Genomic DNA, 21,878 nt, shown 5'->3' with positions numbered 1-21,878 from the left:
CTAAGCCTCAGTATAGATATGTAACCACCAAGCCTTGTCTCATTGCTGTTAAATCACAAAGCCCTGTGCACTTATACAGTGCACAACCATTAATTATGTTTAGGGTCATTGTCCTGCTGGAAGATGAACCTACACCCTAGTCTTTTGATGCCTCCAACAGGTTTCCCTCCATCCATCTTCCCATCAACTCTAACCAGCTTCCCTGCCCCTGCTGAAGAAAAGCCTCCCCACAGCAGGATACTGCAACCACCATGTGTAATTGTGGGGATGGTGTTTTCAAGGCAATGGGCATTGTTACTTTTCAACCACAGATAGCGTTTTGCAATTACCCAAAATAGTTTTCCTTTGGTCTCATTTGACCAGAGCACCTTCTTTTGCTTGCTCATTGTGTCCCCTACATGAGTTTTCAAAACTACAGGCACAACTTCTATAGGCTTGCTTTCAAAAATGTCTCTCTTCTTGCCACTCTTACATCAAGGCCAGATTTGTGGAGTATACGACTAATAATTGTCCTGTGGACAGATTCTCAGACCTGAGCTGTGGATCTCTGGGATGTCCGTTTAAGTGGACGGCCATATCTTGGTAGGTTTGCAGTTGTGCTATACCCCTGCCATTTTGGGATGACGAATTGAACAGTGCTCCGTGAGATGCTCAGCGCTTGGCCTATTTTTTTTTATAACCTTACCCTGCTTTACTCTTCTCCTGACCTGTCTGGTGTGCTCCATGGTTTTCATGATGTTGTTTGATCCCTTATGTTCTCACACAATTTTTTTTAAATGATTAGAAAACCCTGTATCTTTTCCTTTTCACATCACAAACACTTGCTTCTTTGTGTTGGTATCACAGAAAATCCCAATAAAATATATTTAAGCTTGTGAGTGTAACATGAAAAAATGTGGAAATGTTAATCTAGTATGAGTACATTTTCAAAGCAATTTAAGTTTGTGCCATCTATAGGGCATATAATCACTAAGCCCGGTACCCCTATACAGTGTATAACCACTAGGCTCTGTGTCTCTATACAGTGTGTAACCAATAAGCTCTGTGTCTCTATACAGTGTGTAACCACTAGGCTCTGTGTCTCTATACAGTGTGTAACCACTAAGCTCTGTGTCTCTATACAGTGTGTAACCACTAAGCTCTGTGTCTCTATACAGTGTGTAACCACTAAGCTCTGTGTCTCTATACAGTCTGTAACTACTAGGCTCTGTGTCTCTATACAGTGTGTAACCACTAAGCCCTGTGCCCCTATAACAGTGTGTAACCACTAAGCTCCGTGTCTCTATACAGTGTGTAACCACTAAGCACTGTGTCTCTATACAGTGTGTAACCACTAAGCTCTATACAGTGTGTAACCACTAGGCTCTGTGTCTCTATACAGTGTATAACCACTAAGCTATGTGTCTCTATACAGTGTGTAACCACTAAGCTCTGTGCCCCCTATACAGTGTGTAACCACTAAGCTCTGCGCCCCTATACAGTGTGTAACCACTAAGCTCTGTGTCTCTATACAGTGTGTAACCACTAAGCCCTGTGTCTCTATACAGTGTATAACCACTAAGCTCTGTGTCTCTATACAATGTGTAACCACTAAGCTCTGCGCCCCTATACAGTGTGTAACCACTAAGCTCTGTGTCTCTATACAGTGTATAACCACTAAGCTCTGTGTCTCTATACAGTGTGTAACCACTAAGCTCTGTGCCCCTATACAGTGTGTAACTACTAAGCTCTGTGCCCCTATACAGTGTGTAACGACTAAGCTCTGTGTCTCTATAGAGTGTATAACCACTAAGCTCTGTGTCTCTATACAGTGTGTAACCACTAAGCTCTGTGTCTCTATAGAGTGTATAACCACTAAGCTCTGTGTCTCTATGCAGTGTGTAACCACTAAGCTCCGTGTCTCTATACAGTGTGTAACCACTAAGCTCTGTGTCTCTATAGAGTGTATAACCACTAAGCTCTGTGTCTCTATACAGTGTGTAACCACTAAGCTCTGTGTCTCTATACAGTGTGCAACCACTAAGCTCTGTGCCTCTATACAGTGTATAACCACTAAGCTCTGTGCCTCTATACAGTGTGTAACCACTAAGCTCTGTGTCTCTATACAGTGTATAACCACTAAGCTCTGTGTCTCTATACAGTGTGTAACCACTAAGCTCTGTGTCTCTATACAGTGTGTAACCGCTAAGCTCTGTGTCTCTATAGAGTGTGTAACCACTAAGCTCTGTGTCTCTATAGAGTGTATAACCACTAAGCTCTGTGTCTCTTTACAGTGTGTAACCACTAAGCTCTGTGTCTCTATACAGTGTGCAACCACTAAGCTCTGTGCCTCTATAAAGTGTGTAACCACTAAGCTCTGTGTCTCTATAGAGTGTATAACCACTAAGCTCTGTGTCTGTATGCAGTGTGTAACCAATAAGCTCTGTGTCTCTATACAGTGTATAACCACTAAGCTCTGTGTCTCTATACAGTGTGTAACCACTAAGCTCTGTGCCCCTATACAGTGTGTAACCACTAAGCTCTGTGTCTCTATACAGTGTGTAACCACTAAGCTCTGTGTCTCTATACAGTGTGTAACCACTAGGCTCTGTGTCTCTATACAGTGTGTAACCACTAAGCTCTGTGTCTCTATACAGTGTGTAACCACTAAGCTCTGTCTTTATACAGTGTGTAACCACTAAGCTCTGTGTCTCTATACAGTGTGTAACCACTAAGCTCTGTGTCTCTATACAGTGTGTAACCACTAGGCTCTGTGTCTCTATACAGTGTGTAACCACTAAGCTCTGTGTCTCTATACAGTGTGTAACCACTAAGCTCTGTGCCCCCTATACAGTGTGTAACCACTAAGCTCTGTGTCTCTATAAAGTGTGTAACCACTAAGCTCTGTGTCTCTATAGAGTGCATAACCACTAAGCTCTGTGTCTCTATACAGTGTGTAACCACTAAGCTCTGTGTCTCTATAGAGTGTATAACCACTAAGCTCTGTGCCCCCTATACAGTGTGTAACCACTAAGCTCTGTGTCTCTATACAGTGTATAACCACTAAGCTCTGTGCCCCCTATACAGTGTGTAACCACTAAGCTCTGTGTCTCTATACAGTGTGTAACCACTAAGCTCTGTGTCTCTATAGAGTGTATAACCACTAAGCTCTGTGCCTCTATACAGTGTGTAACCACTAAGCTCTGTGTCTCTATACAGTCTGTAACCACTAAGCCCTGTGTCTCTATACAGTGTATAACCACTAAGCTCTGTGTCTCTATACAGTGTGTAACCACTAAGCTCTGCGCCCCTATACAGTGTGTAACCACTAAGCTCTGTGTCTCTATACAGTGTATAACCACTAAGCTCTGTGTCTCTATACAGTGTGTAACCACTAAGCTCTGTGTCTCTATACAGTGTGTAACCACTAAGCTCTGTGCCCCTATACAGTGTGTAACCACTAAGCTCTGTGTCTCTATACAGTGTGTAAACACTAAGCTCTATGTCTCTATACAGTGTGTAACCACTAAGCTCTGTGCCTCTATACAGTGTATCACCACTAAGATCTGTGCCCCTATACAGTTTGTAACCAATAAGCTCTTTACCCCTATGCAGTGTGTAACCACTAAACTACCCCTATACAGTATGCAACCACTAAGCTCTGTGCCCCTATACAGTGTGCAACCACTAAGCTCTGTGCCCCTATACAGTGTGTAACCACTATGCTCTGTACCCCTATACAGTGTATAACCACTAAGCTCTGTGCCCCTATACAGTGTGTAGCCACTAAGCTCTGTGTCTCTATACAGTGTATAACCACTAAGCTCTGTGTCTCTATACAGTGTGTAACCACTAAGCTCTGTGCCCCTATACAGTGTGTAACCACTAAGCTCTGTGTCTCTATACAGTGTGTAACCACTAAGCTCTGTGTCTCTATACAGTGTATAACCACTAAGCTCTGTGTCTCTATACAGTGTGTAACCACTAAGCTCTGTGTCTCTATAGAGTGTATAACCACTAAGCTCTGTGTCTCTATACAGTGTGTAACCACTAAGCTCTGTGTCTCTATAGAGTGTGTAACCACTAAGCTCTGTGTCTCTATACAGTGTATAACCACTAAGCTCTGTGTCTCTATACAGTGTGTAAACACTAAGCTCTGTGCCCCTATACAGTGTGTAACCACTAAGCTCTGTGCCCCTATACAGTGTGTAACCACTAAGGTCTGTGTCTCTATACAGTGTGTAACCACTAAGCTCTGTGTCTCTATAGAGTGTATAACCACTAAGCTCTGTGTCTCTATACAGTGTATAACCACTAAGCTCTGTGCCCCTATACAGTGTGTAACCACTAAGCTCTGTGCCTCTATACAGTGTATAACCACTAAGCTCTGTGCCCCTATACAGTGTGTAACCACTAAGCTCTGCGCCCCTATACAGTGTGTAACCACTAAGCTCTGTGTCTCTATACAGTGTATAAACACTAAGCTCTGTGTCTCTATAGAGTGTATAACCACTAAGCTCTGTGTCTTTATACAGTGTGTAACCACTAAGCTCTGTGTCTCTATAGAGTGTATAACCACTAAGCTCTGCGCCCCTATACAGTGTGTAACCACTAAGCTCTGTGTCTCTATACAGTGTGTAACCACTAAGCTCTGTGCCCCTATACAGTGTGTAACCACTAAGCTCTGTGTCTCTATAGAGTGTATAACCACTAAGCTCTGTGTCTCTATACGGTGTGTAACCACTAAGCTCTGTGTCTCTATACAGTGTGTAACCACTAAGCTCTATGCCTCTATACAGTGTATCACCACTAAGATCTGTGCCCCTATACAGTTTGTAACCAATAAGCTCTTTACCCCTATGCAGTGTGTAACCACTAAACTACCCCTATACAGTGTGCAACCACTAAGCTCTGTGCCCCTTACAGTGTGCAACAACTAAGCTCTGTGTCCCTATACAGTGTATAACCACTAAGCTCTGTGCCCCTATACAGTGTGTAGCCACTAAGCTCTGTGTCTCTATGCAGTGTGTAACCACTAAGCTCTGTACCCCTATACAGTGTATAACCACTAAGCTCTGTGCCCCTATACAGTGTGTAACCACTAAGCTCTGTGTCTCTATACAGTGTGTAACCACTAAGCTCTGTGTCTCTATACAGTGTGTAACCACTAAGCTCTGTGTCTCTATACAGTGTGTAGCCACTAAGCTCTGTGTCTCTATACAGTGTGTAGCCACTAAGCTCTGTGCCCCTATACAGTGTGTAACCACTAAGCTCTGTGTCTCTATACCGTGTGTAACCACTAAGCTCTGTGTCTCTATACAGTGTATAACCACTAAGCTCTGTGTCTCTATACAGTGTGTAAACACTAAGCTCTGTGCCCCTATACAGTGTGTAACCACTAAGCTCTGTGCCCCTATACAGTGTGTAACCACTAAGGTCTGTGTCTCTATACAGTGTGTAACCACTAAGCTCTGTGTCTCTATAGAGTGTATAACCACTAAGCTCTGTGTCTCTATACAGTGTGTAACCACTAAGCTCTGTGCCCATATACAGTGTGTAACCACTAAGCTCTGTGCCCATATACAGTGTGTAACCACTAAGCTCTTTACCCCTATGCAGTGTGTAGCCACTAAGCTCTGTGTCTCTATACAGTGTGTAACCACTAAGCTTTGTGCCCCTATACAGTGTGTAACCACTAAGCTCTGTGTCTCTATAGAGTGTATAACCACTAAGCTCTGTGTCTCTATGCAGTGTGTAACCACTAAGCTCTGTGTCTCTATACAGTGTATAACCACTAAGCTCTGTGTCTCTATACAGTGTGTAACCACTAAGCTCTGTGTCTCTATAGAGTGTATAACCACTAAACTCTGTGTCTCTTTACAGTGTGTAACCACTAAGCTCTGTGTCTCTATACAGTGTATAACCACTAAGCTCTGTGTCTCTATACAGTGTGTAACCACTAAGCTCTGTGTCTCTATAGAGTGTATAACCACTAAACTCTGTGTCTCTTTACAGTGTATAACCACTAAGCTCTGTGTCTCTATACAGTGTGTAACCACTAAGCTCTGTGTCTCTATACAGTGTATAACCACTAAGCTCTGTGTCTCTATACAGTGTGTAACCACTTAGCTCTGTGTCTCTATACAGTGTGTAACCGCTAAGCTCTGTGTCTCTATAGAGTGTGTAACCAATAAGCTCTGTGTCTCTATAGAGTGTATAACCACTAAGCTCTGTGTCTCTATACAGTGTGTAACCACTAAGCTCTGTGTCTCTATACAGTGTGCAACCACTAAGCTCTGTGCCTCTATACAGTGTGTAACCACTAAGCTCTGTGTCTCTATAGAGTGTATAACCACTAAGCTCTGTGTCTGTATGCAGTGTATAACCACTAAGCTCTGTGTCTGTATGCAGTGTGTAACCACTAAGCTCTGTGTCTCTATACAGTGTATAACCACTAAGCTCTGTGTCTCTATACAGTGTGTAACCACTAAGCTCTGTGCCCCTATACAGTGTGTAACCACTAAGCTCTGTGTCTCTATACAGTGTGTAACCACTAAGCTCTGTGTCTCTATACAGTGTGTAACCACTAGGCTCTGTGTCTCTATACAGTGTGTAACCACTAAGCTCTGTGTCTCTATACAGCATGTAACCACTAAGCTCTGTGTCTCCATACAGTGTGTAACCACTAAGATCTGTGTCTCTATACAGTGTGTAACCACTAAGCTCTGTGTCTCTATACAGTGTGTAACCACTAGGCTCTGTGTCTCTATACAGTGTGTAACCACTAAGCTCTGTGTCTCTATACAGTGTGTAACCACTAAGCTCTGTGCCCCTATACAGTGTGTAACCACTAAGCTCTGTGTCTCTATAGAGTGTATAACCACTAAGCTCTGTGTCTCTATGCAGTGTGTAACCACTAAGCTCTGTGTCTCTATACAGTGTATAACCACTAAGCTCTGTGTCTCTATACAGAGTGTAACCACTAAGCTCTGTGTCTCTATAGAGTGTATAACCACTAAACTCTGTGTCTCTTTACAGTGTGTAACCACTAAGCTCTGTGTCTCTATACAGTGTGCAACCACTAAGCTCTGTGCCTCTATACAGTGTATAACCACTAAGCTCTGTGTCTCTATACAGTGTGTAACCACTAAGCTCTGTGTCTCTATACAGTGTATAACCACTAAGCTCTGTGTCTCTATACAGTGTGTAACCACTTAGCTCTGTGTCTCTATACAGTGTGTAACCGCTAAGCTCTGTGTCTCTATAGAGTGTGTAACCACTAAGCTCTGTGTCTCTATGCAGTGTGTAACCACTAAGCTCTGTGTCTCTATGCAGTGTGTAACCACTAAGCTCTGTGTCTCTATACAGTGTATAACCACTAAGCTCTGTGTCTCTATACAGAGTGTAACCACTAAGCTCTGTGTCTCTATAGAGTGTATAACCACTAAACTCTGTGTCTCTTTACAGTGTGTAACCACTAAGCTCTGTGTCTCTATACAGTGTGCAACCACTAAGCTCTGTGCCTCTATACAGTGTATAACCACTAAGCTCTGTGTCTCTATACAGTGTGTAACCACTAAGCTCTGTGTCTCTATACAGTGTATAACCACTAAGCTCTGTGTCTCTATACAGTGTGTAACCACTTAGCTCTGTGTCTCTATACAGTGTGTAACCGCTAAGCTCTGTGTCTCTATAGAGTGTGTAACCACTAAGCTCTGTGTCTCTATAGAGTGTATAACCACTAAGCTCTGTGTCTCTATACAGTGTGTAACCACTAAGCTCTGTGTCTCTATACAGTGTGCAACCACTAAGCTCTGTGCCTCTATACAGTGTGTAACCACTAAGCTCTGTGTCTCTATAGAGTGTATAACCACTAAGCTCTGTGTCTGTATGCAGTGTGTAACCACTAAGCTCTGTGTCTTTATACAGTGTATAACCACTAAGCTCTGTGCCCCTATACAGTGTGTAACCACTAAGCTCTGTGTCTCTATACAGTGTGTAACCACTAAGCTCTGTGTCTCTATACAGTGTGTAACCACTAGGCTCTGTGTCTCTATACAGTGTGTAACCACTAAGCTCTGTGTCTCTATACAGTGTGTAACCACTAAGCTCTGTGTCTCTATACAGTGTGTAACCACTAAGCTCTGTGTCTCTATACAGTGTGTAACCACTAAGCTCTGTGTCTCTATACAGTGTGCAACCACTAAACTCTGTGTCTCTATACAGTGTGTAACCACTAAGCTCTGCCCCCTATACAATGTGTAACCACTAAGCTCTGGGTCTCTATACAGTGTGTAACCACTAAGCTCTGTGTCTCTATAGAGTGTATAACCACTAAGCTCTGTGTCTCTATACAGTGTGTAACCACTAAGCTCTGTGCCCCCTATACAGTGTGTAACCACTAAGCTCTGTGTCTCTATACAGTGTGTAACCAATAAGCTCTGTGTCTCTATAGAGTGTATAACCACTAAGCTCTGTGCCCCCTATACAGTGTGTAACCACTAAGATCTGTGTCTCTATACAGTGTGTAACCACTGAGCTCTGTGCCCCTATACAGTGTATAACCACTAAACTCTGTGTCTCTATACAGTGTGTAACCACTAAGCTCTGTGCCCCTTATACAGTGTGTAACCACTAAGCTCTGTGTCTCTATACAGTGTGCAACCACTAAGCTCTGTGTCTCTATACAGTGTATAACCACTAAGCTCTGTGCCTCTATACAGTGTGTAACCACTAAGCTCTGTGTCTCTATACAGTGTGTAACCACTAAGCCCTGTGTCTCTATACAGTGTGTAACCACTAAGCTCTGTGTCTCTATACAGTGTGTAACCACTAAGCTCTGTGCCCCTATACAGTGTGTAACCACTAAGCTCTGTGTCTCTATAGAGTGTATAACCACTAAGCTCTGTGTCTCTATGCAGTGTGTAACCCCTAAGCTCTGTTTCTCTATACAGTGTATAACCACTAAGCTCTGTGTCTCTATACAGAGTGTAACCACTAAGCTCTGTGTCTCTATAGAGTGTATAACCACTAAACTCTGTGTCTCTATACAGTGTGCAACCACTAAGCTCTGTGTCTCTATACAGTGTGCAACCACTAAGCTCTGTGTCTCTATACAGTGTGTAACCGCTAAGCTCTGTGTCTCTATAGAGTGTGTAACCACTAAGCTCTGTGTCTCTATGCAGTGTGTAACCACTAAGCTCTGTGTCTCTATGCAGTGTATAACCACTAAGCTCTGTGTCTCTATACAGAGTGTAACCACTAAGCTCTGTGTCTCTATAGAGTGTATAACCACTAAACTCTGTGTCTCTTTACAGTGTGCAACCACTAAGCTCTGTGCCTCTATACAGTGTATAACCACTAAGCTCTGTGTCTCTATACAGTGTATAACCTCTAAGCTCTGTGTCTCTATACAGTGTGTAACCACTTAGCTCTGTGTCTCTATACAGTGTGTAACCGCTAAGCTCTGTGTCTCTATACAGTGTGTAACCACTAAGCTCTGTGTCTCTATAGAGTGTATAACCACTAAGCTCTGTGTCTCTATACAGTGTGTAACCACTAAGCTCTGTGTCTCTATACAGTGTGCAACCACTAAGCTCTGTGCCTCTATACAGTGTGTAACCACTAAGCTCTGTGTCTCTATAGAGTGTATAACCACTAAGCTCTGTGTCTGTATGCAGTGTGTAACCACTAAGCTCTGTGTCTCTATACAGTGTATAACCACTAAGCTCTGTGTCTCTATACAGTATGTAACCACTAAGCTCTGTGCCCCTATACAGTGTGTAACCACTAAGCTCTGTGTCTCTGTACAGTGTGTAACCACTAAGCTCTGTGTCTCTATACAGTGTGTAACCACTAGGCTCTGTGTCTCTATGCAGTGTGTAACCACTAAGCTCTGTGTCTCTATACAGTGTGTAACCACTAAGCTCTGTGTCTCTATACAGTGTGTAACCACTAAGCTCTGTGTCTCTATACAGTGTGTAACCACTAAGCTCTGTGTCTCTATACAGTGTGTAACCACTAAGATCTGCCCCCTATACAATGTGTAACCACTAAGCTCTGGGTCTCTATACAGTGTGTAACCACTAAGCTCTGTGTCTCTATAGAGTGTATAACCACTAAGCTCTGTGTCTCTATACAGTGTGTAACCACTAAGCTCTGTGCCCCCTATACAGTGTGTAACCACTAAGCTCTGTGTCTCTATACAGTGTGTAACCAATAAGCTCTGTGTCTCTATAGAGTGTATAACCACTAAGCTCTGTGCCCCCTATACAGTGTGTAACCACTAAGCTCTGTGTCTCTATACAGTGTGTAACCACTGAGCTCTGTGCCCCTATACAGTGTATAACCACTAAGCTCTGTGTCTCTATACAGTGTGTAACCACTAAGCTCTGTGCCCCTTATACAGTGTGTAACCACTAAGCTCTGTGTCTCTATAGAGTGTATAACCACTAAGCTCTGTGCCTCTATACAGTGTGTAACCACTAAGCTCTGTGTCTCTATACAGTGTGTAACCACTAAGCCCTGTGTCTCTATACAGTGTATAACCACTAAGCTCTGTGTCTCTATACAGTGTGTAACCACTAAGCTCTGCGCTCCTATACAGTGTGTAACCACTAAGCTCTGTGTCTCTATACAGTGTATAACCACTAAGCTCTGTGTCTCTATAGAGTGTATAACCACTATGCTCTGTGTCTCTATACAGTGTGTAACCACTAAGCTCTGTGTCTCTATAGAGTGTATAACCACTAAGCTCTGCGCCCCTATACAGTGTGTAACCACTAAGCTCTGTGTCTCTATACAGTGTGTAACCACTAAGCTCTGTGCCCCTATACAGTGTGTAACCACTAAGCTCTGTGTCTCTATACAGTGCGTAACCACTAAGCTCTGTGTCTCCATAGAGTGTATAACCACTAAGCTCTGTGTCTCTATACAGTGCGTAACCACTAAGCTCTGTGTCTCTATACAGTGTCTAACCACTAAGCTCTGTGCCTCTATACAGTGTATCACCACTAACATCTGTGCCCCTATACAGTTTGTAACCAATAAGCTCTTTACCCCTATGCAGTGTGTAACCACTAAACTACCCCTATACAGTTTGCAACCACTAAGCTCTGTGCCCCTATACAGTTTGCAACCACTAAGCTCTGTGCCCCTATACAGTGTGTAACCACTATGCTCTGTACCCCTATACAGTGTATAACCACTAAGCTCTGTGCCCCTATACAGTGTGTAGCCACTAAGCTGTGTCTCTATGCAGTGTGTAACCACTAAGCTCTGTACCCCTATACAGTGTATAACCACTAAGCTCTGTGCCCCTATACAGTGTGTAACCACTAAGCTCTGTGTCTCTATACAGTGTGTTACCACTAAGCTCTGTGTCTCTATACAGTGTGTTACCACTAAGCTCTGTGTCTCTATACAGTGTGTAACCACTAAGCTCTGTGTCTCTATACAGTGTGTAACCACTAAGCTCTGTGCCCCTATACAGTGTGTAACCACTAAGCTCTGTGTCTCTATATAGTGTGTAACCACTAAGCTCTGTGTCTCTATACAGTGTGTAACCACTAAGCTCTGTGCCCATATACAGTGTGTAACCACTAAGCTCTGTGCCCATATACAGTGTGTAACCACTAAGCTCTGTGTCTCTATACAGTGTATAACCACTAAGCTCTGTGTCTCTATACAGTGTGTAACCACTAAGCTTTGTGTCTCTATAGAGTGTATAACCACTAAGCTCTGTGTCTCTATACAGTGTGTAACCACTAAGCTCTGTGTCTCTATAGAGTGTGTAACCACTAAGCTCTGTGTCTCTATACAGTGTATAACCACTAAGCTCTGTGTCTCTATACAGTGTGTAACCACTAAGCTCTGTGCCCCTATACAGTGTGTAACCACTAAGCTCTGTGCCCCTATACAGTGTGTAACCACTAAGGTCTGTGTCTCTATACAGTGTGTAACCCCTAAGCTCTGTGTCTCTATAGAGTGTATAACCACTAAGCTCTGTGTCTGTATGCAGTGTGTAACCACTAAGCTCTGTGTCTCTATACAGTGTATAACCACTAAGCTCTGTGTCTCTATACAGTGTGTAACCACTAAGCTCTGTGCCCCTATACAGTGTGTAACCACTAAGCTCTGTGTCTCTATACAGTGTGTAACCACTAAGCTCTTTGTCTCTATAGAGTGTATAACCACTAAGCTCTGTGTCTCTATACAGTGTATAACCACTAAGCTCTGTGTCTCTATACAGTGTGTAACCACTAAGCTCTGTGTCTCTATAGAGTGTATAACCACTAAACTCTGTGTCTCTTTACAGTGTATAACCACTAAGCTCTGTGTCTCTATACAGTGTGTAACCACTAAGCTCTGTGTCTCTATACAGTGTATAACCACTAAGCTCTGTGTCTCTATACAGTGTGTAACCACTTAGCTCTGTGTCTCTATACAGTGTGTAACCGCTAATCTCTGTGTCTCTATAGAGTGTGTAATCACTAAGCTCTGTGTCTCTATAGAGTGTATAACCACTAAGCTCTGTGTCTCTATACAGTGTGTAACCACTAAGCTCTGTGTCTCTATACAGTGTGCAACCACTAAGCTCTGTGCCTCTATACAGTGTGTAACCACTAAGCTCTGTGTCTCTATAGAGTGTATAACCACTAAGCTCTGTGTCTGTATGCAGTGTGTAACCACTAAGCTCTGTGTCTCTATACAGTGTATAACCACTAAGCTCTGTGTCTCTATACAGTGTGTAACCACTAAGCTCTGTGCCCCCTATACAGTGTGTAACCACTAAGCTCTGTGTCTCTATACAGTGTGTAACCAATAAGCTCTGTGTCTCTATAGAGTGTATAACCACTAAGCTCTGTGCCCCTATACAGTGTGCAACCACTAAGCTCTGTACCCCTATACAGTGTGTAACCACTATGCTCTGTACCCCTATACAGTGTATAACCACTAAGCTCTGTGCCCCTATACAGTGTGTAGCCACTAAGCTGTGTCTCTATGCAGTGTGTAACCACTAAGCTCTGTACCCCTATACAGTGTATAACCACTAAGCTCTGTGCCCCTATACAGTGTGTAACCACTAAGCTCTGTGTCTCTATACAGTGTGTTACCACTAAGCTCTGTGTCTCTATACAGTGTGTAACCACTAAGCTCTGTGTCTCTATACAGTGTGTAACCACTAAGCTCTGTGCCCCTATACAGTGTGTAACCACTAAGCTCTGTGTCTCTATACAGTGTGTAACCACTAAGCTCTGTGTCTCTATACAGTGTGTAACCACTAAGCTCTGTGTCTCTATACAGTGTGTAACCACTAAGCTCTGTGCCCATATACAGTGTGTAACCACTAAGCTCTGTGCCCATATACAGTGTGTAACCACTAAGCTCTGTGTCTCTATACAGTGTATAACCACTAAGCTCTGTGTCTCTATACAGTGTGTAACCACTAAGCTCTGTGTCTATAGAGTGTATAACCACTAAGCTCTGTGTCTCTATACAGTGTGTAACCACTAAGCTCTGTGTCTCTATAGAGTGTGTAACCACTAAGCTCTGTGTCTCTATACAGTGTGTAACCACTAAGCTCTGTGTCTCTATAGAGTGTATAACCACTAAGCTCTGTGTCTCTATGCAGTGTGTAACCACTAAGCTCTGTGTCTCTATACAGTGTATAACCACTAAGCTCTGTGCCCCTATACAGTGTGTAACCACTAAGCTCTGCGCCCCTATACAGTGTGTAACCACTAAGCTCTGTTTCTCTATACAGTGTATAACCACTAAGCTCTGTGTCTCTATAGAGTGTATAACCACTAAGCTCTGTGCCCATATACAGTGTGTAACCACTAAGCTCTTTACCCCTATGCAGTGTGTAGCCACTAAGCTCTGTGTCTCTATACAGTGTGTAACCACTAAGCTCTGTGCCCCTATACAGTGTGTAACCACTAAGCTCTTTACCCCTATGCAGTGTGTAGCCACTAAGCTCTGTGTCTCTATACAGTGTGTAACCACTAAGCTCTGTGTCTCTATACAGTGTATAACCACTAAGCTCTGTGTCTCTATAGTGTGTAACCACTAAGCTCTGTTCCCCTATACAGTTTGTAATCACTAAGCTCTGCGCCCCTATACAGTGTGTAACCACTAAGCTCTCTCCCCCTTTACAGTGTGTAACCACTAAGCTCTCTCCCCCTATACAGTGTGTAACCACTAAGCTCTGCGCCCCTATACAGTGTGTAACCACTAAGCTCTCCCCCCTATACAGTGTATAACCACTAAGCTCTGTTCCCCTATACAGTGTATAACCGCTAAGCTCTGTGCCCCTATACAGTGTATAACCACTAAGCTCTCTCCCCCCTATACAGTGTGTAACCATTAAGCTTTGTTCCATACAGTGTGTAACCACTAAGCTCTGTGCCCCTAGACAGTGTGTAACCACTAAGCTTTGTTCCCCTATACAGTGTGTAACCACTAAGCTTGGTGCCCCTATACAGTGTATAACCACTAAGCTCTCTCCCCCCTATACAGTGTGTAACCACTAAGCTCTGCGCCTCTATACAGTGTGTAACCACTAAGCTTTCTTCCCCTATACAGCGTGCAACCACTATGCTCTCTCCCCTATACAGTGTGTAAACACTAAGCTCTCTCCCCCTTTACAGTGTGCAACCTCTAAGCTCTGTTCCCCTATACATTGTGTAACCACTAAGCTCTCTCCGCTGTGAGAATCATGTGGGAATAGTTGATGAGGGCAGGTATATCTCGCCCAGATTCCTTTCCTATGTGGCCTAGTCTGGTCAGTATCGCACCTGCTTACTAATGAATAATGGGAGGTGGATATAAAAGGATGCCAGGTGGTTGTGTGAGTGTCTCAGCCTGGGGACACAGAGAGCCTGTCTGTGTGAGAGACACACGTGAGTGAAAGCAGTGCCCACTGCAACTGTGGTTTGGCTGGACGGGAGAAGCCCGCCAGTTGGTAGTTAGGTGGTACCTTGTTTAGTTAGTGCCGGACAGGCAAGGATTTGTTTTATGTTTTATTTCTTTATGCATTGCTTTCACCATTAATAAACCTGACCCAGGGTCAGTTATACCCGAATCCCAGCTCTGCGCCAGAGTTTCATGCTAAACGCACGTGACCTTTGACCCCAGCAAAGGCGATCCCGGAGTGTTTTATCACATTGTGGTGGAGAATGCGGGCATCACGTTGCAAGCATGAGCATGGAGGACGTGGTGAAAGCGCTGGTACAGTCCACCGCCGTCCAGCAAGAAGCTAAAAGGGTGATGATGGCCCAGCTGAAGGCGTTGGTGGACATGACGGCTACCGATCGTTCGCTTCTCCAGCAGGTGGCGCAGCGCCTGGCAAGCCTACATGAGGTTAACCTGGAAGCCGAGTCGAGAGTGATTCACGTGAGTCGGTACTGGCAGAAGATGACGACCGAAGATGACGTCGAGGCATACCTGACCACGTTTGAACGGACGGCGGTGCGAGAAAAATGGCCGAAGGCACGATGGGCCGGCCTGATTGCCCCGTTTCTTTCCGGTGAGGCCAAAAAGGCTTATTATGACTTAGAGCCTGAAGCTGCGCAGGACTTTGACAAACTTAAAGCCGAGATCTTGGCCCGGATGGGAGTGACAACCGCTGTCCGTGCACAGAGAGTGCATCAATGGACTTATCAGCCGGATAAACCACCGCGGTCACAGATGTTCGACCTGCTCCACGTGACTAAGAAGTGGCTACAACCCGAGGTGTTGACAGCGCCAGAGATAATCCAGAGAGACGTCATGGACAAGTACCAGAGAGCTCTACCGCCAGCCCTGAGGACGTGGGTAAACCATGGAAATCCTACGACGGCAGATCAACTGGTGGATCTGGTTGAACGTTACTCTGTGGCGGAAGGACTCCGAGACGACGCTACCCCACCTCGTTCTTCATCATCTCCACGTGGAACCGGTAAGACTGTTCCAGGGAGTAGAGGAGATGGAAAAATCCCTAAGACAGTGGGGGAGGAAAATGGGACTGCCCGCACTGCGAGGCCGAGAGTAACGAACTATGGTCTAAGCAAGGGGCCCGTTAGGTGTTTCCGCTGCCAAGAGATGGGACATATTGCTGCGAACTGTCCGGTCACTACTGAACCCATGCAGTGCGACGTCACAGACTCTAAAAAACGCATGTCTATGGTTGCACGGGTAGTGAGTGTGAATGCCGGTCAAAAGGATGTGGAAAAACACTTGTGTGATTTAACTGTTGATGGCAAAAATGTGGTGGCATTGTTAGACTCGGGAAGTGTGGTGACTCTGGTGAAGGCCAGTCTGGTGTCAGCCCCGACTGGACCATCAGACAAATTTTCTGTAACGTGTGTGCATGGAGACACCTGTTCGTACCTCACCACGGTCATATGCATTACTACTTCCTATGGGTCTGTGCAACATAAAGTGGGACTCGTCCCTGCGTTATTGCATGATGTTATCCTGGGCCGGGATTTTCCCCACTTCTGGCAATTGTGGGAGAATCAGTTGATGCCCTTGGGTAATAGTGTACATGATTCTTCTCCCAGGGCGCGTGTGGGTCCCGAAGCCCTGGAAGAGGTCTCCCCGGAAGACTCGGGGGAAGAGTCTGCGGGAAATGACCTGCAGTTCCCGTTTTCAGTCATGGCGGGTGATACGGAGGAGACTGGGGAAGAGGAGGAGGCTGACAGCCGTCCACCTCCCCGTTTGCCGGATTTAGAAGTTCAGAAAGATGACTTCCAAAGCGAGCAAATAAAGGATCCTACCCTTTCTCAGGCTAGGACAAATGTAAAAGTGATAAATGGGGTACCCGTAGAACCTGGCTCTAGGCTGGCATATCCTTACATGGTTCTGGAGAATGATTTACTCTATCAGATAGAGAAAAAGGGGGAAGATATGGTGCAACTATTAGTCGTGCCAAAACCCTACCGGCGGCAGGTGCTGGACCTGGCCCACGGACATGTGATGGGAGGTCACCTGGGAGTCCAGAAAACCACCGAAAGGATATTACACTGTTTTGTTTGGCCAGGCATGCATCACGATATTCGTGTATATTGTGAGTCTTGTCCTGACTGCCAAGCCTCTGCACCTAAGCCCCGGTTCTGTAGCCCTTTGGTACCCCTACCTATTATTGAAGTCCCGTTTGAGAGGATTGGGATGGATTTAATAGGGCCCCTTCCACGGTCTGCACGTGGACACCAACATATCCTGGTCATCTTGGATTATGCCACTCGTTACCCGGAGGCCATCCCTTTGCGTAACACGGCCACCAAGACGATTGCCAAGGAACTGGTGCATGTGTTTAGTCGGGTCGGTATACCAAAACAGATACTCACCGACCAGGGGACTCCCTTTATGTCCAGGGTAATGACGGAACCGTTACGCACATCCGTGTATCACCATCAAACAGACGGGTTGGTCGAACGGTTCAATAAAACTCTGAAGCAGATGCTGAGAAAGGTGATAGACAAGGATGGGAAGAACTGGGACTATTTACTTCCGTATTTGCTTTTTGCCATCAGGGAAGTACCCCAGTCTTCCACAGGATTCTCGCCTTTCGAGTTATTGTACGCCCGACGTCCTCGCGGACTGTTAGACGTTACAAAAGAAACCTGGGAGGGTCAGGTCACTCCGTTTAAAACGTTGATAGATCACGTCACACAAATGCAGGACCGTATTGCGGCTGTTATGCCTATCGTCAAAGAACACATGATGCAGGCTCAAGGAGCCCAAAAAAGAATCTATATTAGGGGCGCCAAGATCCGTACGTTTGCACCCGGAGATAGGGTGTTGATCCTGGTCCCCACGGTGGACAGTAAGTTCCTGGCAAAATGGCAGGGCCCCTTTGAGATTAAGGAAAGAGTTGGTGAAGTGAACTACAAAGTATACCAGGCAGGTAAATGGAAACCTGAACAGATTTATCATGTAAATCTGATAAAACCCTGGAAAGATCGGTCTGCCTTGTCAGCGGAGCTGGCCCGTCCCGTCTGCTCGCATACCGTACCGGAGGTACGGGTTGCAGAGACTCTCTCGGAGTGGCAAAAGACTGAGGTCAGGCAGTTTCTACTTCACAACCAAAAGCTCTCTCCCCTATACAGTGTGCAACCACTAAGCTCTGTGCCCCTATACAGTGTGTAACCTCTAAGCTCTCTCCCCTATACAGTGTGTAACCACTAAGCTCTGTGCCCCTATACAGTGTGTAACCACTAAGCTCTCTCCCCCTATAGAGCGTGCAACCTCTAAGCTCTCTCCACTATACATTGTGCAACCACTAAGCTCTCTCCCATATACAGTGTGTAACCACTAAGCTCTGTGCCCCTTTACAGTGTGTAACCACTAAGCTCTGTTCCCCTATACAGTGTGTAACCACTAAGCTCTGTTCCCCTATACAGTGTGTAACCACTAAGCTCTGTGTCTCTATACAGTGTGTAACCACTAAGCTCTGTGCCCCTATACAGTGTGTAACCACTAAGCTCTCTCCCCTATACAGTGTATAACCACTAAGCTCTCTCCCCTATGCAGTGTGTAACCACTAAGCTCTGCGCCTCTGTACAGTGTGTAACCACTAAGCTCTGTGTCTCTATACAGTGTGTAACCACTAAGCTCTCTCCCCTATACAGTGTGTAACCACTAAGCTCTGTGTCTCTATACAGTGTGTAACCACTAAGCTCGGTGTTCTCTTCGTAACCATTATGTATAAACCCATTTTGCTCTGTTGTGTCATTCTTAAATCGGAAACGAGGTGTGAAGTCAGATGCCACACACCGTACAATGCGCCTACCTATACTGTAGGGGACAATCTATATACCCCTGATGTGTAGGACGGTTGGTTATTTCCCCCAATGAGGTACATCCCCTTATTATATAAATCTGCACACGACAACTGTCCTATCTCTTGGAGCCCACAGAATACATGAGACCCCCACACATAGAGACTCACAGCTCAGGAGGGGCATCAGGACCAGGATGCAGAGCCTCCAGCCCATGTTTAGAGTGCCAGGTCCTGGGTCGACCTCTGAGGGACTGGACGGAGGAGACGGCTCACAACCATGGAGTTATTTAAAGACAGGATATGTTATTTCCGAAGGGAGGAGACTGTCGTTTTCCAAAACCTCTTCGCCCCCTCTGTGTTCGATGCCAACTGCCCCCCCACCGGCCACGTAAGGATCCCTTACAGCTGTCACCAATTAGTGCCAACAAGACCCCTTTTATTTAACCTCTTCCTGACGCCTCTGGTATCATCTCCCGTAGAGTTCCTCTGGACAGTCTGAATCGTACATTACAGCTCATCGACCTTCTCCAGGTGGCGGCCCCCAAGGTCAGATGATTATGATTTTATTAGAATTACTAAATGTTTCTTTACTTTCCAGTTGTGATTAAGTAGCGTAGACCCCCGGACCGGGGGAACAAGAACTGTTTACTAATACTAAAATATACTGTATGTATCAATCGAACATTTGTTTCAAGATCTCTGCTTGCTGTCACTGAATTATCAGACCTAGCCCTTGTGTTGGCTTTAGTTTGTTTATTAACAATAATATTTATTTCTGGCAACTTCATGTCTTTCTTCACCTCTATCCGCCCCTCGGTGCATTCAGTTTTCCATAGCAGAAAAGTCAGTCTTTATTCTTATACTGCTAAAACTAAGTTTCCCAGCAGCAACATGAGAGGAGCGATGTACTGGAGGATGGGCTGTATACAGGGGCTGAGAGGAGCGATGTACTGCAGGATGGGCTCTATACAGGGGCTGAGAGGAGCGATGTACTGCAGGATGGGCTCTATACAGGGGCTGAGAGGAGCAGTGTACTGCAGGATGGGCTGTATACAGGGGCTGAGAGGAGTGATGTGCTGTATGCAGGGGCTGAGAGGAGCGATGTACCACAGGAGGGGCTGTACTGAGGGGCTGAGAGGAGCAATGTACTGCAGGATGGGCTCTATACAGGGGCTGAGAGGAGCAGTGTACTGCAGGATGGGCTGTACAAAGGGGCTCAGAGGAGCGATGTACTGCAGGATGGGCTGTATGCAGGGGCTGAGAGGAGCGATGTACTGCAGGATGGGCTGTATACAGGGGCTGAGAGGAGCGATGTACTGCAGGATGGGCTGTATACAGGGGCTGAGAGGAGTAATGTACTGCAGGATGGGCTGTATACAGGGGCTGAGAGGAGCGATGTACTGCAGAATGGGCTGTATACAGGGGCTGAGAGGAGCGATGTACTGCAGGATGGGCTGTATACAGGGGCTGAGAGGAGTGATGTACTGCAGGATGGCCTGTATACAGGGGCTGAGAGGAGTGATGTACTGCAAGATGGGCTGTATACAGGGGCTGAGAGGAGCAATATCCTACAGTATGGGCTGTACACAGGGGCTGAGCGGAGTGATGTACTGCAGGATGGGCTGTATACAGGGGCTGAGAGGAGCAATGTACTGCAGGATGGGCTGTATACAGGGGCTGAGAGGAGCAATGACTGCAGGATGGGCTGTACACAGGGGATGAGAGGAGCGATGTATTGCAGAATGGGCTGTACACGGGCTGAGAATAGCGATGTACTGCAGGATGGGCTGTATACAGGGGCTGAGAGGAGCAATGTACTGCAGGATGGGCTGTATTCAGGGGCTGAGAGGAGCAATGTACCGCAGGATGGGCTGTACAGAGGGGTTGAGAGGAGCAATGTACTGCAGGATGGGCTCTATACAGGGGCTGAGAGGAGCAGTGTACTGCAGGATGGGCTGTACAAAGGGGATCAGAGGAGTGATGTACTGCAGGATGGGCTGTACACAGGGGCTGAGAGGAGCAATGTACTGCAGGATGGACTGTATACAGGGAATGAAAGGAGCAATGTACTCCAGGATGGGCTCTATACAGGGGCTGAGAGGAGCAATGTACTGCAGGATGGGCTCTATACAGGGGCTGAGAGGAGCAATGTACTGCAGGATGGGCTCTATACAGGGGCTGAGAGGAGCAATGTACTGCAGGATGGGCTCTATACAGGGGCTGAGAGGAGCAATGTACTGCAGGATGGACTCTATACAGGGGCTGAGAGGAGCAATGTACTGCAGGATGGGCTGTACACAGGGGCTGAGAGGAGCGATGTACTGCAGGATGGGCTGTACACAGGGGCTGAGAAGAGCAATGTACTGCAGGATGGGCTGTACTCAGGGGCTGAAAGGAGCAAAGTACTGCAGGATGTGCTGTATTCAGGGGCTGAGAGGAGCAATGTACTGCAGGATGGGCTGTACACAGGTGCTGAGAGGAGCAATATACTGCAGGATGGGCTGTACACAGTTTATTGCTCCTCTTATCCCCTGTATATACTGTACCATATTGAAGTGTACCAATCCTGTCAGCACCTCTATATACTGTACTATCCTGCAGTATATTGTTCTTCTCAGCCCCTCTATATACTGTAGCATCTTGCAGTAGATCTCTCCTTTTAGCCTTTCTATATACCGTGCCATTCTGCAGTATATCACTCCTCTTAGCACCTCTATACTGTCAGCAAGTAGCTTAGAGACTGCAATGCACAGGAATGTTCTGGAGGCTGGAACTGCAGAACAGTTCCAATGGCAACTGACTGGTAAACAGAACCTGGAGGGGCAGCCTTAAGGGGGTGATATGTGCAAAACGGGGCAGAAGCTGGTGGGGCAGCATTAAGGGGGTGATATGCAGAAAACGGGGCGGAGCCTGGAAGGGCAGCATTAAGGGGGTGATATGCAGAAAACGGGGCAGAGCTTGGAGGGGCACTCTTAAGGGGGTGATATGCAGAAAACGGGGCAGAGCCTGGAGGGGCAGCATTAAGGGGGTGATATGCAGAAAACGGGGCAGAGCCTGGAGGGGCACCATTAAGGGGGTAATATGCAGAAAACGGGGCAGAGCCTGGAGGGGCAGCCTTAAGGGTGTGATATGC

The 21,878-nt window shown here is 45.8% G+C and overlaps 1 long non-coding RNA gene across 1 annotated transcript in view; it reads left to right on the top strand.

The window, feature by feature from the left end:
* LOC141050220 (uncharacterized) overlaps positions 1-21,878 on the top strand; it is a 67,562-nt gene that overhangs the window by 4,898 nt on the left and 40,786 nt on the right. The window lies entirely within an intron of this gene.

This window comes from Dendrobates tinctorius, unplaced genomic scaffold (assembly GCF_039654945.1).
Source record: "Dendrobates tinctorius isolate UK_male_01 unplaced genomic scaffold, ASM3965494v1 ptg000151l, whole genome shotgun sequence".
NCBI lineage: Eukaryota > Metazoa > Chordata > Amphibia > Anura > Dendrobatidae > Dendrobates > Dendrobates tinctorius.
Note: the sequence above shows the minus strand (reverse complement) of the source record. Positions and strands in the feature narration are given on the sequence as shown.